Source organism: Anser brachyrhynchus, assembly GCF_964034855.1.
Source record: "Anser brachyrhynchus genome assembly, chromosome: 1".
Taxonomy (NCBI): Eukaryota; Metazoa; Chordata; class Aves; order Anseriformes; family Anatidae; genus Anser; species Anser brachyrhynchus.
Window position 1 is genome coordinate 46,709,808 of NC_137694.1, and position 27,375 is coordinate 46,737,182.

At 40.2% G+C, this 27,375-nt stretch overlaps 2 long non-coding RNA genes across 2 annotated transcripts; one reads left to right on the forward strand and one right to left on the reverse strand.

Annotated features, from left to right (window-relative positions):
* Nucleotides 1–1,943: 1,943 nt before the first annotated feature.
* On the reverse strand, nucleotides 1,944–8,822 carry LOC308191631. The gene is made up of 2 exons (XR_013948175.1): nucleotides 7,218–8,822; nucleotides 1,944–3,275 (listed from the first exon to the last, which is right to left on the reverse strand). It is a non-coding gene; the product is annotated as an uncharacterized lncRNA (long non-coding RNA).
* On the forward strand, nucleotides 4,699–27,375 carry LOC308191640. The gene is made up of 3 exons (XR_013948179.1): nucleotides 4,699–7,224; nucleotides 15,631–23,443; nucleotides 24,666–27,375. It is a non-coding gene; the product is annotated as an uncharacterized lncRNA (long non-coding RNA).

Genomic DNA, 27,375 nt, shown 5'->3' on the forward strand with positions numbered 1-27,375 from the left:
TAAAGTGCACTAAGGTCCTCATTACTCCTTCATTATCAACCTTGAGTTTGCATGGTGTGCCACCACCTCACCTACATGAGCCCACTGGAGCTTGCGGAATCAGCTTTCATTAAGCGAAGCAGCTGGTGGTGCTCCCAAGATGACCAAAGTACAATGGATGTGGCAGGTAGCTATTCCCTACCGATGAAGCAGCTAAGCTGGATGTGGAGGCATGGTGCTTGTATTGGGTCTACATGACAAGGTTTTTGTAGTGTGGGGCTGTAGGGGTGGCCTCTGTGAGAATAGCTCAGAAGCTGCCCCATGTTAGGTAAGGGCCAGTTTCAGCTGGTGGATGTGGCCTGGAGGAGGCTGCAGCCCATGGAGACCCCCAGCAGGAGCAGGCCCTGGGCTGGAGCTGCAGCTGGTGGAGAGGAGCCCACGCAGGAGCAAGGGGTCGGGGGGAGCTGCTGCCCATCTTTTCTGGTTACTTGCCTGAAGAACGGGGTATTTACTCTCTGTTAAAACATGTAATGCCCTGTCTGTTTCTTGGATTATCATTTCTGCTGCAAAGTCTTCCCTATGCTGTTCTACCTAGCTCTGTTAAATCAAGGGGTACATCATTGCTTTTAGAAAACCACAGACCTAGCTTACTTCCTTGGATATCACTGTCTATCTGCCTCGGTCCTACACAACCAAAGAAGGGAATATCAGCATTGTGGGAGTAATGTGCAACATCAAATTAATCTGGAGAAATGTTTTCAACAGGGAGGATTTTCAATTTAGCAGATAAAATGCTGTTTTGGGGAATAAAGTGCTCTGAGTTTTTAACTCTCTCAGTGGAGGAGAGCCTGTATCCCAAAATCAGTAATATTAGGGTGAGTTTGCACCACTGAAACCAGGACAAGTTTTGCCACTTATCTGTAGATGGGCAGGCTGGAGATTTTGCTTTTCTGGGCTTGTATTTTTCAGTTTTTTGACTAGATGAATTATTGCCATAAGAACGTTGCTAAAATCATTGTCAAGAATCAACTGAAAATATCTTTTACAGAAAAATGCTCCATCTCCCTACCTTCTGCACCAACAAATATGAGCTGACTCACCTGCTTTGCTTGTTGGTGGATATCACATTGGAGCTAGGAACATGATTTTGCAGGCAGCAAGGTTAGAAAAGGTTAGAGAATTTGCTGCATGGGGCTTTTTTTTTTTCTTTTTCTTTTTCCCAGTACAACATTGTGCCAGCAGAAGATTTCTAGGATGCACAAAAGTATGTAACACATTAATGATCCTGATTTTTAATGAATTTTTAAATGAATTTGTGCTGGTGCAATCAGTTTTGTTAACTGCTGAGCAACAGTGTCTGTGTTCACAATTAATTGTGGAAGTACAATGACAGCCATGTAGATAGAAGCTGGATTTAAGTCAGCAAGTTCCAATTAAATACATGACTGCAAACTACACAACTGCAGATCTGTAACAATGATATTGTCAGTAAAGATCAGAGAGGTGTTTGAAGACAATTATGACATCAGCTTAAGGGTTGAAATTCTGTACTTTCTGATGTCTGTAAGGAGACCTGGATCTTTCACTTCAAAAACCTAAACTATAGGGGTGAATGGGAAGCACAGAGAAAGGCCATTACAGTGGTGTGTTGCAAGGACTCCAGATATGCCAGGATAGCAAGGTCGCAGGGCCTCTGTTTTGTTAAATGGTCTAGAAAAAGAAGGTTTGTTCCTCCTGTGGACTACTGTGGAGACAGAGTGCCAGCCCCTGTGTGCAATAATTGCAACTTTAAACTATCCTGTTTGGATAAGATTTCTTAGGAAACTAGTTGTTAAGTGTATGGATTGTTCTGGCTAAGAGTAAAGAAGAGCACTGCATTTTAGGACATTAGGACACGGAAAGGTGGCATCCATTGCCTCAGAGAACAACTCAGGATCACTGCTGCATTATTTGAATTGCCTTTATTTTTCAATTTTTTTTTTCTCATTTTGGGACATACAAGAATGTTTTACATACAGGAACAGGAATAGTTGCCTATGTTTAGACCTTTTGAAATTTACTAGTTGTATAGAAATTTCTGAGAGAAAAAAACACAGAGTACAGTTGTTCATTTGCCAGAACACTTTTGCTGATCTCTTTTTGTAGATTTTTTGGCAATGCGTGAGTAAGATGTGTGCCACACCTGCTGCGGTGTAGGCTAATGTGCAATTGTCCATCAGGAGACCCATCTCAGTGGTATTCTTTAGGACTCTGAAGCAGCTTTGAATAACCTTCAATTGTGCTATTGTTGTGTATTGGAGAAGAGTTTGTAAGCTTCCTGAATTTGCGGATGTGGGGGACAATCAAAGTGTCTTTCTCTGTGAATTGTATGCACCCTACAGAGATGCTTCTTTCCTTCATGTTCTTCACCACCAGCAGCTGTGCAGGGGGGGCAGATAAGAATGCCTCAGTCACTTCTCAAGTGACGTCCTGTATTTTTGCCATCGCAACATGGGGACTCGGAAACTTTCTGTGAGTCCCTCCTGTTGACAGCCAAGCCTGGCTTCCACGGGTCGCTGGGTTTGAAGACCTTGAGGTAGGACAAAGGACATGCCCACAAGAATGGTCTTATTTCATAGCTAGTGAAGTAGAAAATGTTTCCTAAATTTATTACAAATCTTGAGGAAAAAAGAAGGAGAGGGACATAGAGAAGCAGAGAGTCTATATTCATTCAGCCCCAGGCTCCTTTCATCCAGCATAAATGTCACATGACAGTGAGAGATACCAAAGACAGAAAACACTGGCCAGATTTTTTTCTCGTCTGCTTCTGTTTTCATCTGCACGTAGCCAGCTGGAGATGCAGATTACAGCTAGTTTATTATTTTCTTGAAGAAGTGTTTATTTCTTGGCAGGCCAAATGCAGGCAGAGACACAGTAAGAGACCCTCCACATGTTCCAGGAGCACCAAGGAGAGGGGCTTGGAGCAACATCCAGGTCCAGCAGTGAACATCTGTCCTAGCCGCTGGTGCTGCAGGGACAGGAGGATAAGTGGAGGCTTGGCACTGGGCAGGACATGTGCTACCTGCAGGCTGGTAACTCTGGCAGCCTGGTCCTGCTCCAGGGGTGCACAGACCTCTGTGCACTGGGAGGAGAGACAGTGATGGGTCTTGTCCTCTATTATCCTTTGAAATAGGGATTATCAGTGCTAGTGATGCTCAGCTATTCTTCTGGGCACATTTGCTATCCCTGTCTGTGCCAAGCTCTGATACAGTTGCAGGCCCAGCTGCAGTTGTCTGGCTTGTTCACTTTGCCAAGGGCTAAAGGGAGATTGATCAGAAAGTTGAGTTACTGGGGTGAAGATACAGGGTGGATGGCATGGAAATGGCATGCCATGGCATAGAATAGAACAGAACAGAGCAGAATACATTTTTAAAGCTGATAGCTGCTTTGCCATCCTATTCCCTGGCCTCCTGATCTTGAGGTCTATTCCTCTGCTGTGGCAGAAAGAGCAAGAGAGGTTAACTGGGGAATTAGCCACTCCTTATACAACTGGCACATTTTCTGCACTGGAGAAACATAAGCAGCAAAATGAGTGATCTTAAAGGAAAAGTGGAAGTGTGGATTCTTGGCAGGATGGAGGAAATAAAGTGATTTTAGTCCTTTTGACTTTGGATTACAGTTAAGTGGCTTTGGGGCAGTTGGTCTATGCAAGAAAAACTGGTCACACAGAGGGGCAGCTCAGGAAGTATTACTTAAATATTAGGATCACATGACAGTAAATACTGGGATTACAGAACAGCATGACAGTTAAGCAGTTTATTTATTTATTTGTTTGTTTGTTTATTTTCAAAATTGATTTTAAGGGCATCCCCTGCCTCAGGTGGTCAGCCAAAGGGTCCTCTTCTTGCAATGGCTGCGAAAGTATCGCAGAGACTAATTTGTCAGCGCAACTGACAATGGTATCACAATAGCCAGACTTAGACTGTGCTTCAAGGTCCTCCTTGAAGAATCTGATGCAGGGCAGAGGAGAAGTGACCAGGGTGAGGTAGCCTATTTTTGCCAAATTTTCAGTGATTTTAAAATTTTGCTGCTGAAGAAAATTGGACCAAGACAAAAATAAATCTATTCTGTATGCATAAGGCTATAAAAATCATTTTTGTACTTGTTTTGCATTGCCTGTCCTTCCCCCCACACCTCTTTGTCATTCAAAGTATGCTCATAGGAAACTTCAAGGGAAGCTGCCAACATTATCAACATCAAGAGAGACAGACACACCAATGACATAGGATGCAAGTGAAAGGATACCACTGAGAAAAGCTACACAGATGGTATTATAGATTAAAAAAACTGGCATTTCTACAGCTCAGGATTGTTAAAAACAGAAACACATAGAAGGTGAGAGGGTGAGAGAGAGGAGTAGCTTGCTTATTCAATCCTTCTGGTTTGATATTTCTAGAGACCCCATCTGTACTTTGCAAGAATGGGTTTGTGCTTTTGGTTGTACTCCCAGCTTGTTCTTCTTGGTGTTTATAGACTATCCCACATGACAAGTTCTCCTTTGCCAAGCATGCTGATAGGTCCTTGCAGCAAGAATTGTTCTGTTCCAGGACTGTGCTGAGGCGTTTTACATTCCCAAAGTGAGGTACAGTCCAAAGAAGTCCTGCGAGGAATGGCTTTGCTGTTCCTAGGGCAGAGCAATACTAGGTCTCTCTCTTGGCCTGCCTTGCTTTTAACTAGAATGACAAATTCTGTTATAGCCATTGCTCATTCATTCCCTCTGCCTAAAACTAAATCACTTACTCTAATAGTTCCCAAACTATAGCCTCTTGCACCCTATTAAAATGTGTTTTCTAGGGTGCTCTGAAATGATTTCAGGAAGGGAACGTGTTCTGAGAAATTTTGGTAGTGCTATATTTGAGCAAAAGTTTTCAAAAACCAGACTTGTCTCTTTCACAAGACCTCTGGTATTACTGGCACTGAAATTTCAGTAAGGAGATTGAAAAGGCAAAAGGGGCTCTGTAAGCCTTCTGAAATATTTGCCCAAAGTTGCAAAATTTCAGGAATTCCGACTTCTGAACAAACTACCCCAAAAGAGCCATCTCCTTCCTAGTAAGTAATTTACGTCAACAGCCCCCCTCCCGGTGTGACAGCCTGCCACCAGCTTGCTGTTCTCCCTGCCTCTAGGAGGAACAAAGCTCTTCTCTCCCTCTGAGCACTGCAGCTTTGCAGTACAGCTGGTGCCACCTGCTACTGCTGGGCACCCTGTCCACACCTCCTGGCACCTTCCCTCCTCCTGGCTCTCCTGCCAGGTGATGCACCCAAACGTCCACATTTACGGGGCACATCCAGTATCTTGCCTATGGGCCCAGCCAACAAGAAGGCAATAAGGAGATCCAGAAATATTTTCTACTCTCCCAGTACCCCTTGTGTTGAAATTTCACTTTTCCGTCTATACATCTGCCAGGAATAGCACTTTTTTTTCAGGCAATATGCTTCAGGTGACCGGGGACAGTTTGTGCTCGCAGTTACTCTCTGAGACCTCTGCAGTCAACACTTCATGGCACTCCATTTAATAAACCAAGCCCAAGTTTGCATCTCTGTCATCATCTCTGTTTAAATGTTTGAGATTATGGCAAGTATTTGATGCAAAAAAGCATTTCTAAGTGAACAAACGTTATTTTCTTTCTGAGGACTAAGTTCGACAGATATGAGCCTCTGAGAAATAAACAGTCAGACAGAAATGTATAGAAAGACAAATGGGCGATTGACAAAATTGGTCTTTTACTCTGATCTGTTTCCAACATATTTCAAAATAGCAGCTTTGGAAGATGCCACTTCCTTTTACAGCCCTGTTCACAAATGATAAGTATAGTTTGCTAGAATTTTGGTCTAACAATTTAATCACCAAATTACCTTTTAGCAAAGGTTTGCCTCCCATCATTAAGTGATTCACTCAAGGTAACAAGTGAAATAAAGCCTGAGGGATACAGTAGTCTCAGATGTAAGCCTTATTTTACAAGAAAGAACAGTGTAGTTAGGGTTTCTTCTGAGTTATTTTTGTGTTTTTGTGCTTTATCACAGCTTGCAAAAGCAGGGATTACAATATGTAGCTGTTGATCAATATTAAACTAGTAGAGAAAAATGTCAAGGAGAAAAAAATTTGAAATCATACTACATTTCAACACCAACAGAGAAAATCCCAGCATTGTTAAATGGCAGCAATAAAACTAGCAATTGTTATTTAGTTTTAAGTAATGAACCAAATAAAAAATATGGAACTTGCTACATTGCCTCCCAAATGGAGCTTATTACACTGCTGCTTGAATGTTCGTACAATCTTTAATCTAAACATTTTCTCTTCAGGTCTTAATAATAGGCATGGGTAGTTGCAATTTGCTCCCTCTTCAAAGGCAAAAATGAAAGAGGAAAACAAAATGCTCTAACAAATCAGATGTGCACAGAAGTGGCTCTTGCAGCCAGAGGAGGTTGGTTGTTAGGGCTGAAAGTCAGAGAATTTCACCCCACAATTTATCTTTCAACCAGGTAAGGGCAGGATTAGCATGTGGGCTCTCCAAAGCTGCTCCCCCAGTGAGAAGGAAGAGCCATTCATCACTATTTACTGGGCTTTTGTTCTGCTGCAAGCCCTTGCAGAGAAGAAATAAAAAAGAGTAATTTGTGTTTCTCAAAAGGAGACCAACACACATTCTCATAGATGCTTCAAGGATTTTTTTATTATATTTTTAATATATAAGCAACCGAGGAAAACATTTAGAGGTGAATGTTAATATATTCCACTCATGGCCCACAGTATTCTCAATTCTCAGTTCGTTTTTTTTCATTATGCACCCTTTGTTTCTAGAATTACTGTGATAGTTTACTGGTTTGAAGGATTTTAGAGTTGCAGTCATAAATAGGAGCAAATCTTAACCTTGAAACTTGAATGAGAAAATAATCCTATTTGAAACAACTCCTGAGTGGCACATGGACGAGACAGAAAGAAATTAATTCCCTTTTTTCCTGCACATGCCTACCTCAAGCTCAAGCTGCTGTTTAAAATTGATCATCTGATAAAATCCCAAATTTTAAAATGTTTGGCTCTGATTTTTGATGAGGGAAGGAGTCAGGCTGGGGTATTCATTGCTGGCCTTGGACCTGTGGTTGCATGACTCCTCATATTCCCCTTCCCTCTGGGACCCTGATGCTCACAGCTCCACATGCAGACAGAAATCATTATGAAAGGCATGGATTCAGATTCTCACCTGCAAGGTAAATAAGTAAATCTCCCTCTTGGGCTGCAGCTGGTTTCTTTAGATATTTCTCTGGTGTCTGGAGTGCTTGTTGCATGGAAGCGTGGCTCTCTATTCACCCAGCTGGGCTGGGGGCAGGACCTGCCTGCAGGGGCCTAGGCACACAGCCTTCATCCAGGTGCCTTCTCCTCTGGGTGGCTTCAGGAGCCAGGTCAAGCAGGTGATGGAGTATTTTGGGAGGGCTGGAGGTGCAAGAGACCCACCCTTTGCAGCCTGGGACATGGTGTGGTCGCTTCCGTGAGTGCTTGTATCTGAATCTATCCCTGCCCTTGTTGGTCCTGGGTACCCAGGACATGTCAGACACTTCCCTCTGTGACCCACAGCACAGCTTGCTACGGGACATATAAAGCTACAGTCTATGAGCTTTTTGTAGAATACTGGAGTGACATTTAATAAGTTCATGACATTTAGTAGGTGGGATTAGAGAGCCTAGTGCAGCATTTGGTGTTAATTTTTATTGTACCTATAGCCTTTACCCTTCCTTATAGGAACTCTCCCTCAAGAGAGTCAAGTCTGTATTAAAAATAGAAAATGTATGAATGTTCTTATCAACATAAAGTGGAACAGACAGTAAAGCACAATGCCATGGAAAAAGTTGTTCCAAATAACCAGACCTTGACTTACTGCACTTCATTAGTGTGCAGCAAAGCTAAGACCTGGCTTGCCCTTCTGCTGGGCAGCCAAGGATACCCAGCTCAAACCTGATGCCACTTGGGCTGAGATCCTGCTACAACTTCCCAAGTATTTATATCCACACTCAGAAGTCTCTGGAACACAATGGATCCTATGCTTCAAACTACTCACACATACCTAACCTGTAGGATCCTCCAGGATCTGTTTCAGATAGACTCATACAACCACTTTAAACATTATACTTTTTTTCCAGATTAGGGACACAGTATGCATTTCTGGCTTCCACATTCCTTGCAATGAGAATTTCTAGCACATTCAAACCATTGGTCAGCCACTAATCTGTAAGCCACAAGAGAATGCCCACTAGGAATTGGGATAGCAATTTATTTTCCAAATTATGATAGAGAATTTTTCCTCATTCAAAGTTAAGTTAAAGGAAAAAAGCAATTAGAAAGATATTATTTAAGCCTGAGTATATACCAGGCAAAGAGACAGTTCTTGCTGCCAGCAACAAGACTCTTGAGATCTATCAAATACTGTAAGTTGAATATAGATCTTTAAAATCTAGGACCAATTAAATATCCAGAAGGACTACAATTTAAAAGAGACTGGAAATTTCAATTAAGTATAAAAATTTAACAAAGGTTACCCATAGTTAAAAGGACATAATTCATTGCTACTTGTGCTGAGGGATGGATATGTTGAATGGCAGGTCTGTATGGTGGGTAGAGAAACCTGAATCCTAAATCTGACTGGTTCAGTGAAATTCAGAGGTATGACGTCAGTGTAGATAGAAAAGAGTGTTACAATAAAACTAAATCTCAAGTGCTTACTGTTCTGAGAGAGAATGTGTCTTAGGGAAAAATACCCACACACGTACATGCACAAGACACTGGAAGCTTTAATGATTTTTTTACCCCGTTTTATTAAGTTTTACAGACATTATGTTCTTCCTGGGATCATCCAGCATCAACATTAATGGGGAAGACTTGTGGCCATATCAAGTGACCAGGAGTGTGTGTGACACAGCTAGACCAGCTAAACCAGGCTGTGATCTTCATAATTTTCCTGGTAATTCCTTGCTTCTTTTTTATCAAGATATATACCTACATAAACCCGGGGAAAATGCCTAGTGTTTCTACGGTCACCCAGGCCAGTGCTAGGTAAATACTGTAAGACAGGGAATTTCAGGCAGTAGTTCCTACGTCTTAGGATGTTCCATCCTTGCCTTGGAGCAGGGGATCTCCTTGGGATATCACTGGGCAGTCTTTAGGTGCACAATGATTTCATGACAATTTCAGGAGATGTTAGCACCTTCCTCCTAAGATGGGCAAAGGTAATTTATCTTATCAGGAACAATATAAGAAAAAAAGAAAAAAAAAAGAAAAGAAAAAAAAGTGATGAGAATTTCAGTCTGGCTGATAAAACTGAAGTCTTGCACCTCTTGGGAAATGTTTTTGAGTCTGGCTCAGATTAACAGTGATCAAAATACATTTTTGTCCTTGGAAGGCAAGAGAGTGCTTTTGTCTCAGGCCTTCACTTGCTGACAAAGGTTAGTTTTTTGCATCTACAGATCTGACCTGAGGCTGCTGAAGTGCTCAGACAGGAGAATGTGGAAAGCAAGGAGGAATTATCTGCAGCTAAAAGACAAGCCTCCCAACACAGGTTAAAGCTGTTTTGCTTTCAGCTGCTGCCTCTCATCTCATGTTGTCTGATCTAGCATCTGGCTGACAGTCAGAGACACCCTGCAAAATGAGGCACAACAAAGGCAGGAGACAGAGGGGAACTGCTTACTTTTACATCAGTGTCTTATGTTTAGTGCCAGGGAGGAGAGGAAAGCACAGGTGTGAGGTCTGAAGGCTGTGTCCCTGCTAGGTGAGAGAGGAAGAACCTGAAAGTGGGAGCTTTTTGAAAATTTCCAATGTTTATTGGGGCCACAGGATAACAAAGGAAATTATGTACTGCGAAAGAAGGTACACCTCTCTGAGACAGGAGAAAGGCTGAAACATAATCCTGAATGAAGAATTTCCTTGGAAGGAAAGAGCCAAAAAAGATGGTATCCCTGCTTGGAAGATAAGACAAAAAGGAAAGACAAATCAGGAAAGAGTTGTTTAATTAGGGAGGAAAAAATGATCACAGTAGTAGAAATGATGTAGTTTGCACCATAATAGCAAGCACCAAATATAGATGGTGAATGAAACTCTTCAAGAGAGACAGTGGGACTCGGTGCTTGTTACGGCTAATGCCAAGCAATATTCATTTACCCCCCCAGGTATTGGTGAATATTAATATTATGTCATTAGCAAGCTTTCAGTACTACTGGCAATATGTTGTGCCTTTTCTGGCGTGGAATAAAAGAACTCAGTTTCTAGCCCTACTAATTTTATATCTTTTATGAGCAACACATTTACTTTTAAAAATAAAATACAGCATGTAAAAGTGGTAATTTACAGCTAAAGCAACTAATTTCTGGTGTTCTCATTAAGTCTATTTTATGCACCTGTCTTCTATTCACTCTTTTGAAATTGTAGACCACAAATAAGTGTACTGGGAGTGAGTAATTAGCCATAATTATTGTTTCTTTGTAATATTTTGGGATGTTGAGAAGATTTCTTACATGAGGATGCCTTCTGTAAGGAGGGAAATATTTGTAGTGATTCTGAAGCTTATGACTTGAGCCTGCACATTGATAGCAGCCTGCAGTGAGGAGAGCAAGAATGAATTAAAGCAGGGTGCTTGCGACTGCAGGTTTCACCAAGGACAAATCCCAACATAATTTAATCACCGCTAGGTTTTAAATAATTTTCATGAAATATTTACATTTTTATGTCTGCTAAAGGCTTCGATAGTTGCAAGCTCTTTGATTTCCCAAATTTGCCATAATGGCGTGTATGTTTAAATACACCTGTACGTATAATGATCTTCAACGTTGCTGATCTTCTGTGTAATGAATTAGACTGTTCACTGTTGTAAATAGACATGATGCAAGATTAATAAACTAAGCCAAAGAGTATTGATACATGGAATTGATGTAAAGCAGGTTAGATGGAAGCTAATTAACATGCTTGAGTGATTTACAATCTAATCCCATACAAAATATTGGAAAACAAACTTGTGAACACTGAAACATTGAATCTCACCTGAAGTATTAAAAACAATGGTTCAAATTACGCCATGGTTTGTCCCCTCAGCACTCCTTCATATTACAATAGGTATGATTTTGCAGACTAAATATAAGCATTGGTATTTATTTTAAAGTTGGATTTAAAGTGAAATCTCTTCTTCTCACAGATTTTTTCAAGAAATGAGTGGATTTCTCCATCAATTTGCAAATCTAAACTATTCAATTCAAAAAGTAACTGCAACAGTGTGAAAAGCTATTTACAGGTCTGCAGCCATCTCTGGTTTCATCAATTTGTTTTTCAGTCTTTGTTGTTATTTCTTGTTTCTTATGGATCTCCTGGGACAGCTTCTTGCTTCAGGAGAGAATGTCAATAGCTCATTCGTCCTCCAGGATGTTTCCTTGCAACAATGAGAATGCTCCCCAAATTTAATCTAGTTCTTTTGCGTCTTTTCTGTAAAATCAGGAAAAAAAGTTATTTCAAGAAACATGAGCACCATCTGAATAAGGCTGCTGTGTAATAACTGTCTGAGTTTGCCTGGTTTGTACAAAGGGATATTAAAATAGACCATGACATTCAAAAATCCATTAATGAAATTCAGGACTATTTTCGGCACTAAGTTCACAGTAGCTCAGATGCTAGACAAAGTTCATCTGCAAAAAGCTTTTTCCTTTGTTTTGGTTTTGAATTCACCTACATAATTCTTCAAACTTGTAATTAAACTTTGTGTACCTGTAGGTTATTCTGCTGTAATATTTATTTTGAGGAACTAGTTTATATTTTCTTGGGGCTGTAAGATATCTCTTAGCATGTGCAATATGAGGGTGTGCTGTAATCTTGGTGGTATTGTAAAAACAGAGATAAGTAAGTAAGAGCATCAATGCAAACAAGCATCTGTGTTCTAGATGGGTTATAGAGAGAAAAAAGCTGAATTAGATGGCAGACTTAAGTTTACTAAGATATAGTATATGGAAAAACACCTGCTTTTTGCAATTTATAAGAAAAGATTATTTCCTCTGTTTGGAGTATGTCTGCCAGGGGAAATTAGCTACAAAAGCAATTCTGGATTAATTCTCCACACAGATGCTGGGTTAATATCAATCAGAAAAAGGACATTCTTCCTCCGGAATTGGAGTGTGTACATAAGGGAAATAGTCTTGCAAAACTATTCCACATTAAATTCATTCCTGAATTTAATCCAGATTAATTTCTTTACAGCACCCTAGAAAAAAACAAACAAACAAACATTCTTTCTGTTTTTATGTGAAAGACTTCATCACTGTGGATTGTCTAAACTTGGGTAAGTACTGTCAGAATAAAATTGCCCATGTACTGATTTAAACTTCTTCCTATTGAAATTACTACTTCAGTTCCTATCTGGCTATCTTACGGACTTATAGTGCATCAAATGCTTGGAGCAGCATACAACAGACATAAACTCCATGCTGAATCCATCTGAAAAAAAAAAAAAAGAAAAAAGTGAAAACTATAGAATGATGTTCCCTGGAACAGATCTATAACTAGAAAAAAATATTAAAATAATAGCTTTTGATGTGCTAGTAATGTATAGCAGCTGAGGCCATGGCTGCCCTGTCCACATCTGTACATACCTGTAAAATCTGTGAAATCGTTGGACTTTTTGTATTCTGAGATCCTGACAGGTTCTTTCACTCTTTGCTGACATAAAATGGCTACTTGGTAGGGGTACCAGATTCTTCTGTTAGTTACACGATTATTTTCTGGCATATTGTAGCCTAACCCAACTTTCCTTCCCCCTTCCCCCTCAGACAAAAAGCCTCTAAAAACCTATGGGAAATCAGGTGAGAAACTGTATTACAGAAAATCAGTTCATATATATACAGACCAACAACCTTTTGACCTTTCTTGCCAGAATACACACGATAAGCGTAATTGCCAGCACTGTTATTTGTTCTCATTTTATTAAGTCTGTTTTTACAATAGGTGTTAGAGATAAGTACTCTGATGGCTATTTCTCCAGATGTCTGGTTTAAATGTACCATAAAACACGCTAGATGGTGTATCCATTAACACCATATAGTGAAGAGAATAGCAGATTAACATTAAACACTGTGTTAAAGGGGAAAATGTTTCTAAATTGCATTTTCTTGGGTTAGGCACAGCAACTTGAAATAATTAAAACTGAAACAATTTCAAAAGATTTCCTTCTGTACACAGTTTAATTTTATTTTCGTTTATTCTCCCCCGCCCCCCCCTTTTTTTCTTTTTTTTTTTTCTTTTTAATTCCAGGATGATTTTAGAGCCAGAATAGTCAAGTTGGGTGCTTCTGATGCTATGCAACAAAGTGCTTATGTTTGTGCTTCCAGAGCTAAGAAGGAAGCACAGCCATCCTGCCCTCCTCACGCCCTCATTATGCACAGACACTCTCTGCCATTGCACGTTAGCTTATTTTATATACAAGATAGATGCACAGCATCACAATGGGTACGCACAGTTGTTCAAAAATCAAGAGTATTTTTCTGTTTTCATACTGAATTTATGCCTTTGAAAGTCTCTTATGTGCCCCAAACCTAGCTGTTGTACCTACACTTCAGGGAAACAACTTCACCATTTAGCCCCTGGAAAGAGTCAACAGTTTTTAATTCTAAGAAACCACAATGCTTTTTATGAAGCACACTTTTCATCCAAACATTATCTCTCATCTTCAGTTTCCCCAACAAAACAGCGCACATTTTATACTTTCTGTCTGCATCACTTTGTTGCCATCCCTGCCATCCAGGTTATGCCTTTCAGCTTTGCTGTTCTGCTCTGCCTTTTTCTATAACTCCTAAACAACAGTCTCAAGCTACTTATTCCTTTCACTTTTTCTTTTTACCCTTTTCTTGGATCATTTCTCCTTTCCATCTCTCCCATCAAGTGTTTCCAACAACAACAGTGTCTGATTAGTCCCTGTGATTTCTTTTCCCAGTAACCTGTATAGAGAAAACATACTTTGACAGATACTTCAGGCAGATAATGAGGATTTTGGAGATGGGTGGTCATGTGGTGCTTGAAATCCCTGCTGTAATGAATAACAGCCTTTCCCCAACTGGACGTGTTCCATTTCACTTTGTTTAAATGTCTGTCTCTGCTTCACAGACTATAGAGTAGGATTGAGTTCCTCTGAAAGGTTTTCAATTAGCACTGTGTTCCCAAACTATCAAAGAAAAATGTATCAGAAGGAAAAAAAAAAAAGCAAACAATTAACAATTTTATTTCAAAAGCCTTAAACCACTTTGGTTGCTTAGCATAGCAAGAAACATCATTTGAATGGAGCCTAATGAACTAATTTTGACAGTCCCGTGCTTGTCAAGTTTTTTTTTTTTTTTTAATCGATACAACGCATTCCTTATATTTCTAAGTAGTGAACAGAAATAAGTGAAATGTTTTAATTGAAAATTGAGCTCTTATATTCAGGATAAGAAAAAACATAAAAAGAGAGACAGCAGAAAATGATTCCTTTGCCTCAGCAGATGATGAAAAGTTTTCTCCTCTTGTTATAACGGGACTTGATTTTGGTTCCTCAGTGTAACTATTATATCTACTCACAACATTACAGAAATTATTTTTCCCTTGACTTTGGATGTTTATCTTCTTTTTAACGCCAGCTGCAGGGGGTGGGATGGCAGCTCTATAACTGCCATGCAAGGCTGACCCGTGCATTTAAACTGCTGCATGCAATGGGAGCTCCTGGCACGAGAAGGGCAATGCCAGAGCTCCCCATGACACCGGGTGAATCATGACTGCCTGACAGCATCTGCAGCATCCATAGTAGCAGTAGCAGGAGTTGCTTCACTGAAAGGAAAGTCTCCAAGAGATTAACTTCCTGGTGGCTACATGAAGAGATTTGGTAAAAAGTTATCATCTTCTAACTTGATAGATGTTTCCAGCTGGATTTTATTGCTTCTGACTGGGGAAGTAAGCCAGGACAGAGCCCATGGGGCATTTTGCACCAGTGCTCTTCAGCAGGAATGCAGACATTTGGTATTTAAAAGAGATAGAGATTATCTTTTCCCTATCTTCATAGAATCATAGAATCATAGAATCATAGAATATCCCGAGTTGGAAGGGACCCATAAGGATCATCAAGTCCAACTCCTGGCACTGCACAGGTCTGCCCAAAAGTTCAGACCATGTGACTAAGTGCACAGTCCAATCGCTTCTTAAATTCAGACAGGCTTGGTGCAGTGACTGCTTCACTGGGGAGCCTGTTCCAGTGTGTGACCACCCTCTCGATGAAGAACCTCTTCCTGATGTCTAGCCTAAACTTCCCCTGCCTCAGCTTCACACCGTTCCCACGGGTCCTGTCACTGGTGATAACAGAGAATAGGTCATCTGCCTCTCCACTCCCTCTTGCGAGGAAGTTGTAGACTGTGATGAGGTCCCCCCTCAGCCTCCTCTTCTCCAGGCTGAACAGGCCCAGTGACCTCAGCCGCTCCTCGTATCTTTTCATGCTCTATCCCAAAATTGCGTATGGGATACTGGCTGAGGAAGTGCAGAGTGGCCATTGTCATCGGCCTGAAAAGCCTCCCTACAGACAGCAATTTGGGGAGATAATCTGAATTTGACACTGTTTCTTTCTCTCTTCACAGCTCATCAGCATACCCATAATGTTTATTTTCAACACAGCAAAAAGGTATGGACTAAAATTTTCTTTAATGGATTTCACTGCTTTGATAAGCGGGGCTTATTTGCAGTTGTGATAGCCTAGGCATCTCACGATACTCCAGTGTTTCCTTGTTGATTCAGTCATTAAGGCAGGTAAGATCAATGTCCTTTCTTCCTGAGCAGTTTTCTCGGATTCTGCTGATCTTTTCAGTAAATCTAGCTGATCAAAAAAACAAAAACAAAACCAAACAAAACAAACAAAAAAAATACCACAGGTCACACTTGGGTCTGAGTTTGGGGGAAGGCAAAGCAGTGTAACAACATTTTAATTCCTGTGCTTGCATGCCTCGGCACCGCAATCCGTGGTGACCATTTGTCCCTTCAACGACACATGGCCGAGAGAGCAATGTGTCGTTGGACATGCACCGAGAGAGCAGAGAAGCCACAGATGGCATGAGAGGAGTCTGAACACCCCAGGGCCCGTTGGTTTATGATAAAACACAAGAAGGTGAGTAGATGAAAGACAGGGAGCTAAAGGTAAAGAGGAACAGGAGGAGGGTAAAAGAAAGAAAATGAAGGAATAGTTAGAGTAAGACAAACAGGAGCTAGGTTAAATTGTCATGCAACAAAGTAGGAACACAAGACATAAAAGCAGAGTAGAGGGGAAATGACAGAAATCCCTCCATCCTCTGATGTGACTGCCAAGAACACCACTGTGCCTGTTCTGACAGGAAAAGCTTCAGTTACACATCCAGATTGCATTGTAGGCTGGAGGAGGAAGGCCATTTCTTGCTGTAATTACCCACTTAAGATAGAAGGAAAATTTGTGCAGGATTTTGGGGGATGACACTGTTCTATGCTACAGCTTCTATTTTAAATATTCTTTTCACATGGTACAACATTTTACCTGTTCACAGGAATACAAAAATACAGTCTGAAAAGTTAGATATTTGGTGCATTCGGAAATTAGAGAGGTGAATTACTTCATTCAAAGTGATGAATATAATGCACTCCACTTATAGGAATAGTGTTTGTAATAGACATGTCTTCAGAATAATGAAATAGGTTTATTAAAATAAAGTTACCTGCTGTCTGTTTTTTGCTGGTGATAAGAGTTATTAAGGATTTGCTGGTCTTTTTATGTGTTTTTTATTTGTGACTAGTACTTCTCACAAAATTCCTGCTACTGTGGAAATGCAATTAAGATAAGCATTTTGAAACAGGTATGTTCCCTCTTCTGGATAGAAAACAGTACCAGGGACCAACGTTAGTGAATAAATATAGAACACAGGCCAGTCTTTGAATTTCCTAACACATAAATGAATAAACCTTTTCTACATAAACCACTTCTATAGAAGAAAGATTTCACAGTGTCATTGGACTCAGCAGTAATAGCTACCTCTTTTCTCTCTGTCTTGAAGCCTCAACATCTGATAGATTTACCCTGACTTTCAACAATAAGCTTCTTTCAAATAAATATCACTTTCTCTGGGTATGAATGGATGTTGAGCAAACACAGACATAAAGTAAAAACCAAAACTCAAAACCAAACAGTAGTGGCACGTTTCAAAAATGTTCTAAGCACGTTTTAAAAGTATGTGATGGCATAAATATTTTGTTGTGGTTTCACAGTATTGAAAGTTTCTAACAGGAACTGGGTAAGTTTTGAACTACTGTCTCTAGATGCAACTTTATTATTGAAGCAATTTACTACTGCTCAACAAGAAATTCATCTATGAACTCCTCTGCTGTTAGTTCCCCAGACCAATAAGCAGCAGCTGGACCTTCTGTGGGCCTTTCTCATGCTGGAGAATACACCTGCTTTCACCTAGCCAGGGAGGCAGCATTAATACTCTGCTGCAGCCAGGAACATACGTGTGAGCTACCAATTAGGAAGCCTTTCAAAGTGTGGCTTTGCAGCCCATCTGTGATCTCCAGACCTCAGCTTGGGAACCATTATTCTCCACTAATGGCACCTGGGGAGCAGGAGGGATGGAAAACTGTGGGGTTTGGGAGAACAGAGTCTATTAAATGCTATGGCAACAGGTAGCAAAACAGCATTCTCCCTTTCTCCCTTACTAATTAGTGGCTGTTAGCATCTGGAGTTGACTGTCTGTTGGTGGATGTAATTTGCTACACTCCATCTTGTGACGGTGCAAGGAAGCTGAAGGATGATGCAAGGAGCAGTCAAGCTGAGAGGCAAAAGAAATATTAGGAATGAGCTCCCATATACTTATTTTGCAATACCTTGTTTGAAATAACATCATGCTTCTGGAGGCCTAAGAAAAATGCGCCTTATATAGTAATATTTTCTATCCTGTCTAAATTGTTTTGCTTATATTCTCTTGGCAGAAAATAGTCTAATGCTGATCTTTTCACATGTTCAAAATTTCCACAATATAAAATTGTCAAATGAAAGGAAACATCCCATAGTATGTCTGATGAAAATCTTTCTCCTTATCTATTGGTGATCCAAACCTACTGGAAAGGAGAGGTTTCCAAGTAAGCTCTGTCCTGATGGGATGCTGGTAGAGAGCCAGGGAAGGAGCCACAGGCAGAGGATTGCCCTTATCCACAGCAAAAAGCAGGCTCACCTGTCCAGAGGGGCAAAAGCGGAGTCTTTCCTCTTACTGGAGATAAAAGTTTCAAGACCACTGTCTCTCTGTTAAATATCATTCATTTTGGCCCATGTTCAGTGTTGTCTGGAACAGGGGAGGAAATATCTTTGAAGGCCCAGATGCAGTGTATTTGTAGAAGTTGCAGAAGTTTCATTTCCCAAGGGGAAAAAAAAAAAAAAAAGATAAAAGAATTTCAAGCTTAATTATTGCAGGGTCATGAATGCTTGGTATGTCTGAAGGCAGGAGTGCAATCGGATCTCTCTGTTCAATTGCACTGATATTTTATGCTTGGTTTTATTAATCTTCTTCATTCACTGCTCAATTACTGACAAGCTCAACCATGTTTCCTCACTGAGAGGCTGGAGAGGAAAAAGGAGGCAGCACTGAGAAGAGTTGAAGGAAGGACCTCACAGCTGAAACTGTGCCCAGGACCTAACTCAGTGGTTCAGGGACTCTATACAAAATTAAATGGGGTGGTTCATATTCATTAGTTAAGTACCAGGGTGTGCCAGGTACCATCTTGACATTACTACAAAGAGAAGACTACTTGTTGGAAAGTGCTGGTGATCCAAATTGCATTCAACTTTCTGTCCACTTCAGTAGCCTAAAGATGCAGTACAAATTAGAATTATATTCCTTCACAAAATCTATGCATTTTATATGACCCTGATCTGTACAAATTTATTCATAGAGTTGTATTTGTTGTTGTACAAAGTTCCAGGTACATATATATGCATTTGCAGATTGTAGGTTCGTATCCTGGCTTCTAATGATATATGCTAAAGTGCAACCCTCTAATTTACATCAATTCATTGTCATCTGTAGACAGATGACTTCTATTGATTTAGTAAGCACAATTCTGATTAGTTGTGTACTTATACTCTCCTTTGCTACCCTATGTGGGTTTTGAGTTTGGATGAACAACATGGCAGCTCTGCAGGAACTTGGATATTCTGAGAAACTACAAGAAAAATGGAATTTATTTTAAAACCAAAATTCGCAGAATATTTCTTAGGTAAACAATATGGCTTAATAGAAGTAGGGCATTTCCATTTGTATCTACATAAATAGAAGCTGCAAAGTTCAAATATTATCAGCTTCGCAGAAATGGATTTTAATTTCCCCCAATGTTTTTAATTTGTGTATCATCAGCTTGACCTTGAAGGCCTGCCAGACAGATAAAACTATCTTCTGAAAATGCAAAAGAAATGATAAAAGCAATGGGAGTTAGGTGATGATTTGTATTTGAAAATCCCGCTAGATACCCATCTGCATTTTAGGCACTTAAAATGAGAATCTACTTCAAATCTGCAAAGCAATCAGTTTCTCATTCGGCCTTTGTGATGGCAGATTTAAAGATCTGCAGGTGCACTAATAAGAAATCAGCAGGATCAGAAGCAACACAAATAGCTGTGTTGTATGAAAGAACTGAAACCATAAACTGGGATAGGCTGCAGGAATGACTCCAAGAAAAAAGTCTCTGGAGTCTCTGGTGAAGCTTTAGGAGAAGAAGCTCTTGATTCTGCTTTTTTTTTTTTTTTAAGACCATAGGGAAATATTTGATTTATTTTACTTTATTTTATTTTGCTGTTTGGTTCACATGTTTTACACTTGATAATTTGATAATTTTTTCCCAAGACCAAATTCAGCAGTTCAATGGATGGCAGTGGATTAAACCACATATTATAAAGAAATACTGAAGTACTTTTTTTTTTTTTTCCTGTCTTTCTTTAAATTATGTAGTTGAGAGGAAAGCCTCAGGATTCAGGCATTGTCTGTGAGACATGCAGATTATAGAGGGGAGGAAAAATCTGTACAAACCATACCAAAATAGTCTTAATGACTACACTTATTTGTAGTGCCCAAGTCCTTGAGATGGAGAATGGCAGAGAAAGTGCAAATGAAATGAATGTGAAAGAACACAAAATAATCTTAATGTTTCCCCTCATCTCAAAGTCCTGCCTGCAGTTTCTTTACATAAAAAGTATAGTTCTGAAGTACCATTTTTTTTTCAAACACATACACGATACCTATGTTAAACGTAGACTAATACTTCACAGAACTAAGGTAGATATTCCAAACTGCAGGGTTTTTCTGGCTGTGATTATGAAAATACATTTGTACTGGATTTTTGGTTCTGTGGCCCATTGAGCTTGCTCTAGTTTTTTAGCCTGCAAGAATAATGACAGTCATTTTATAGGAATGAGTTTGTAAATCAGTTACTTTGACAGTTCAACATTTTCCCCTAGCATTCTTCTCTAAGATCATCTGAAAGAGCTGAGCCTGGAGGATACTACTTCATTCTTTCCCTAAGAGTGCCTCTGGCATCTTGTTTGTTTTAATTTGTGCATTTTAAGGTAGTTTTTCTATGCTTCCAGTTGCTGTCACTTTGTAGTACTCTTTAAAATATATGTAGAAAGCAATTATCTCTTGCCCAGAATGACAGGCAAGCTTGAGAAGCAGTTTTGGATTTCTACCATTAATATATTCTTTTTTTTTTTTTAAATCCTATTTCAAAGAAACCAAATTAGTGGAAACCAAGTAAAAGATCTCAGAATCTGGCATGTGTTTACATTACCTGTGGAACAATTAAAAGGATTTTCTAGGAGATATTGTTTTATCAGTGTTCAAGGTGTTAGTCATGTCAGACAAAGAAAGAAAGACAGAGCCAAGGTGGAGAAAATTGGATAAGTACACAACTATAAATGACAAGACTTTTTTTCTTTTTTCCATTTTTTTTTTTGAGAGAGAGAGATTTAAATTATTTTCTGCCTTTTTTTTTTTTTTTGGAAGAAAACATACAGAATTTTAGCCAGGTTTTTCAAGATGTTTTTGCTTGTTGTATCTACAAAATGATTAACATACAGAGTTATTGAATTTCTCATTCGTCTTGTATGTTAATTTATAGATAGAAATGAATGCCACTTGTTTGCTTTAATTTAACCAGAAAAGCACAGCAATCTGCGCACTGTGGGTTGAATATATCATAAACTTCTTAAAGAGGAGCACACATATAATCAGAATTTAAGATTAAATAGTCTGGTAATGAGACTGCCACATTTATAATTGCTTTTGATTGCCACACCATTTTTATATGTTCTGTACCACAGTTACAGGTAGTCAAGCAATATCATGGTGAGCTGTGATGCACTCCTGCACAAGAAATTTTAATAAAGTATTGTAGTTGTTACTCTCAATATATTTACTGAGAACCAGAAAAAGCAGGTATAGTATATATGTAGCAAGGTGCACTCAATATGGAAAGTTAAATTCTGCCTTTGTGGGGAATTTAACTGTGCAGTCTTATACTGCAGGGACATTTTTCCCCCATCCATTTACATATATTATTTTAAACAAAAGTGAGAAAGTGAGAGAACTGTCATTGCTCGATAGTATAAAGTGGGTCCTCTGGCCTTGATTCAGGACAGCTGCAAGGAATAGTTTAGCTGTCCTGAAGAACAAAGCACTGAAAATACCATCAGCTCTTGCTTCATCTGTACTGTGAGAGGAGTTTGCAGCCTCCCATTCTGCAAACTGCACAAGAAGCAGAGAAAGAATAGAGAAGCAGTGATGGCTGGAGAAGGATGGAGGAGACAAGAAGCACTAGACAGGATGAACCAGTCTTATGTGCACAACCCCAAGAGAAGCTGCTGGAGAGAGTTTTTTGGCCAAATGGAAGCAGAGGTTGCTCCTGATGTCTTCTGAAGAGCATCTCTCCAGGGGAGCAGTGCACAGCCTGAGGTCCTGCCTGAGAGGGCTCCTGTGCTCCACACAGAGAGATGCCCAGCACCAACCACTACATCAAAGGTGGACACAGCTGAATTGGACTTACTGCAGTCCCAGTGAGCCAGGAGTGCTTAGACCACAGCTAAACTACTGGGGCCTTCCTGAGAGGTAACACTGAATTTTTTCAGATGCACTTCAGATGGACCTGAAGTGGAGATTTATTTCTTTTGACACATGATAGTTTCAAATACATTAGGAAGCCTTTGCTTCAGCACTTAGGTAACTTAAAATGGAGTTACCGGTAGCTTTTTGGCACCCTCAGGTATGTCGTAGTTCTTTGGGACATTGCTTTTTGATGTGTGATCACAAAGGCAACCTTTGAGATTGCTTTTGATGACCAATGCAGCACATCGAAGACAACCATTTATATTCTTCTTCCAGGCCCTGCAGTGCCTCCAGGCACCTCATTTGTATCCATGCTGCAAGGCGTGTGCGCTGCCAACAAGTCTGATGTCTGTCCCAGAAGCACTTACATCACAGGTAGAAAGGACCTTCCGTTTGTCCTGTCCACAAGTGGTCTGCAGCATGATCATCTGTGAGGCTCTCATGTACATTGAAGGAATGGCTGAGATGCTGAATGACGTTGTCAGCGTCCACCCTGACCTCCCTGCACTGATGCAGATGAGCAGGCTGAGGCTTGGAAGACAAAGGTGATTGGATGACATGCGAAGCAGCACAATCCAAAAATCTCATAGCAAGGTTTGAATATACCATAGCCACAGAGTCAAGTGACTATCTGATTTCAGGGATTTTTCAGCTGGTATCAGCTGTATCTTGCATGCTTGAACACCCTTTAATGGGACCAAGTCACTCCTCCAGACAGGGTGATGGGCACTGAGACGTTTATTGCAGAATGAAAAGTGAAGCCAGACGGCTTCTGGTTCAGGAGAGACATTGCTTTCATTTCTAGTTCCCATCAAGGTCTGGAACTGGACATATATGCTCTCTGCAAGGTAGCCACATAGGACAATTAAGACACAACAGTTTGGCATCAGTACATCAGTTATGACCAGCATTATATCAGAGGTCTGCAAGCCTCTATGCCATCTGGCCTGTTCTCTTCAAAGTTTTTGTCTTTGTTATAGTATTGGCAGCCAACCCAAGCAGGAAATAGCCATTGAAGTCTGAGCTTACATTTCTTGCCAGCAGACCGCTGCTTGCTTAGGCTTGAAAGACATCATGAAAGGTTTCTTCTTCGCTCCTGAGCAGCATAGGTGCAATGAGGGGAAAGTAACTTTGTGCTTTAACATCAAGTGAGAGAGAGGACATCCCTTTCTAGCTGCAGCTCCCTCGGTTCATGACTGGGAAGATTCACGCAGCCCTCAGTCAGGAGGAGGAGTTCAGTAGTAAGAAAAGGACAACACCAAGTCAAGCGGACAAAAAGGCAGTGGAGGTAAAAACATACTGATAATGCAGACTGAAAGAAAACCCAGGCTCTTGCTATACCAGAGATATATTTATGCTAACATGGGCTACAATGATCCTCAGACCCGTGTCACAGGTTTCTGTTTTGGCTATTTACTTTATTTGCCTGAGCTAAAATTCTCTTACAGCGTTTACTTTAAAGCGAAGGTGCATTCAAACTAGAAGGCACACTGAATTATAAAGTAACACCCCCCCAAACCCAGTGCCAGGGTTAGAGTTTACAGGTTGGTAAACAATGTAAATAAAAGTAGCTTGGTTTATAACAGAAAACCATTCTCACTTCGTCAAGACAAAGCACACTTTAATGTGTGCATGCAGTGAGACACCTACATTGTTATCTTGTGAATTGTCTCAGGGACTACTTTCACAATTCTTCAGCCTGGACCTGGACAAAGTGTCAAATGGCATCACAAAAGGGTTGGGGGTTGACTCAGTTCTGCTTAGATTTAGCCAAAGATACAAGCATGCTCAGAATTGATTTTTAGAGATTTTTTTTTTCAATTTTAACTCTTATCAGTTATTTAAATACTTTTATTTAATTTGCAGGAAATTCACTGTGCAAAAATCAAGTCTTTTTTATAATGCCATGAATATTATTTTAGTTGCGAAACTAAAATATGTTTTAAAGATCTTCACAAGCTACTGAGACTCAAAATGTAAAACCTATGTGTAAACATAAGGGAAAGAAAACTTCAAGGGCAAATAAAACTGGTCTCAGAGCAAACTTTTCAGAAACAACCTGCCTAAGTAAGAGAACTTAGTATAGCAGTCTATAAAAAAAAAAAATAAATGTTTTATAGAATATGCTTTTCAACTGAGGATGTCTTAATTGGAAAATATTCTTCTGAAGAGAATCCCTTTTGGCTTCTTGGTTGATAGTCAGTTCCATACTGCGCCTTTTTATAGAAAGAGGGTTTCTATTAGTGGAGATAATTAATAGTATTTTGATCAAAGTAAATTGAAAAGAAAAATAAAGTACTTCATATTATGGCTTTCTTGCTTGATGTCTGTGTTTCTCAGATTTAGAAGCCAGAAAAAAGATTTCTTCTGCACAAAAGTCCCCTCTGATATTTTCTTTCTTGACTCTAGCCTTCCTGGTCAAACCTCTTCCTTACTCTTGGAATCCCACCAACTGAAGTTGATAATTTAGCTTGCTCCTATACATCTAGTATTTTTTTTTTTCTCCATAGGGCAAAGAGGCCCAGGACAGCTGTTTGATCTCCAAGGATGGAGTGCAAGTTTTTGGATGACAACAAAAGTGGAGAAAGAAGATGGTTGGAAGGTGGGGCTGCCACTCAGAGGCATGGACAGGCTGGAGAAATGGACTGAGGGGAACCTCATGAAGTTCAGAATAGATAAGTGCAACCAGAAATGAGTTAGCTCTGCTTAGAATAAATAATTGGAATAGATGACCTCCAGAAATTCCTCAACCTTAATGGCTCTCTGATTCTATGATTTTATGATTCTTGCTCTGCAAGTGGCTAAATGAGAGGAGACACAGATGAAAAAGCAGATTTGAGTAGCTATTCAAATCCAGTCCATTATGTTCTCTGAATTAGAGGGAGAAGAGGATTGTAGAGAAGTAATACATTTTACTAGATCAACTGGTATAGCTGGAAGAGAAAAACAGATATATCTTTTATTAGATTTGAAAGACAAGTGATGCTCTTCAAAGCTGAATATGAGTAGAGAACAATTGCTCTGAATTCTATGTTTATATTTAGCAGTGAAAAAAGGCAGTAGGTACTTTCAGAGCAAAGAAGGATCTTAGGCTAGAAAACAGAAGCATTTGTAGGATAGAAAGAGCACCTTGAAACAAAGACTGCCTCACGCATTTAACCTTTAGCACCCAAAACTTTGCCTTCAATAACACTTTCCTCAAGCATTGTCACAGCTGGGAAAACAATATACCCCCACGAGATGCTATAGGAGTCACCATGAAAAAGAGATTATAAATAACTTACAATAAACCTAAGAAAGTCTCATCATCTGGACTGAAAACCTAGAATCCCAATTGATTTCTACCACAGCTTCATTAATCACTTTCTGTACAAACCCTAATTTCCTAGTCACAACCAGCAACATAAGAAATGAATAGAGTACGTCCAGAACCAAGACCAGCCCACCTACCATTGTGATCATCTAATCACCAAAATTAATCATTTAAAACAAAGCAAGGCATGCACTTAGAGGTATGCACTTAGACCCTGAAGCATGGGGTGTATTAGCTTTGAGGAAAATCTTAGAACTATGCAATTACCCCCACAGCTAATAAAACGAGACCACTGTGAGGGAATTCTTTTGCTAAAATAGATCCCACCTTTAAACAAAACACTACAATACCAAATATGAACTCCTTTCCATTTAAAGCATCACACCAGTTGTGTGCAACTAATTGGCTAACACTGCAACCTTGAAATATTGAAATGTCCTCCATAGGGAAAGAAAGTTAGAATCCTTCCTTGGAAAATAATTTCCCAGACTTTCCCTCCCCTAGTCTCATTAAGTTTATTGCCGAAAGTAAGTTTCCTGGAGATCAACATGCACCACTTGTTCAGTCCATTGTTCAGGAAGACTGGGAATTTTGGCAGGAGGCCCACTTGGCTAAGCAAGAAGCTTCCTAATGAACTAAAATGCCAAGTGCATAAGAAGTGGAAACAACGGCAGACAACAAAGGAGAAGTATAAAAGTATTGCTCAGACATGTAGGGACAAAACCAGAAAGACCAAAGCCGAATTGGAGTTAAAACTGGAGAAGAAACATAAAAGGTAACAAGATGTGATTTTACAAGCATGACAGAAGTAAAAGCAAGCTCAGAGAAAATGCACTTCCATTTCTGAATGGGAGAGAACCCAGTGGTGGAAAAGGCTGAAGCACTCAATGACTTTTTGTCTCAGAGAAAACCTGCTCTCAGATCTCTGTACACATCAGTGCAATTTGGGAATGAGAACAACTCTGTGGGGAAACAACAACTTGGGACTACATAGGAAAGGTGGGTGGATGTATTGCAGTCCATGGGGCTAGTTGGGGCACCTCAGCAGGTGCTGAAAGAATGGCTGATATGCTTCTGAGGCCACTGTCATTTTTGAAAAATCATAGCATTTGAGGGCTTGCTGATAACTGAGAAAAGGCTGATGTTACACCCAACTTTACTGGATTTACAGAGCTGTAGGCTGGTTAGCCCCACTTCAGTACTTTGAAAACTAGCAGAGCACATCCATTTCTAAACACATAAAGGACAGGTTGTAACCAGGAACAATCAACAGATTTACTAAAGTAAATCATATTTGTAGAAGTGCAGTGTAACTGAGTACTGGTCTCCATTAAAAGATCAGAGCCAGCAGATTGAGACAGGGTGGTGGTTATTTCCCTCTATTTGTGTGGTGGTTTTACTTGGGTGGGCAGCCGAGATCCACCACAACCGCTCTCTCACTCCCCCTCCTCAAAGGGAAAGGGGAGAAAATATGATGCAAAGTGCTCCAGGGTTGAGATAAGGACGAGGAGATTGCTCAACAATTATCACGATGGGCAAAACAGACTCAGCATAGGGAGAAAGTAAGATTTATTACCTATTTTTAACAAGCTAGAGAAGTGAGATACAAAGGAAAGAAACCAAAAGCGTCTTCCCCCCATCCGCCCTCTTCTACCTCCTCCCCCCGAGCGGCACAGGGGAATGGGGGAACGAGGGTTGTGGTCAGTCTATAATGCTTCTTTGCCGCCGCTCCTTCTCAGTCACTCTCGTCCCCTGTGCTGTGGGGTCCCTCCCATGGGATACAGTCCTTGCTGAACTGATCTGACGTGGGCTTCCCACAGGCAGCAGCTCTTCAAGAACTGCTCCAGATATGGGTGCATACCACGGAGTCCATCCCTCAGGAGCAAACTGCTCCAACCCACCTGGAT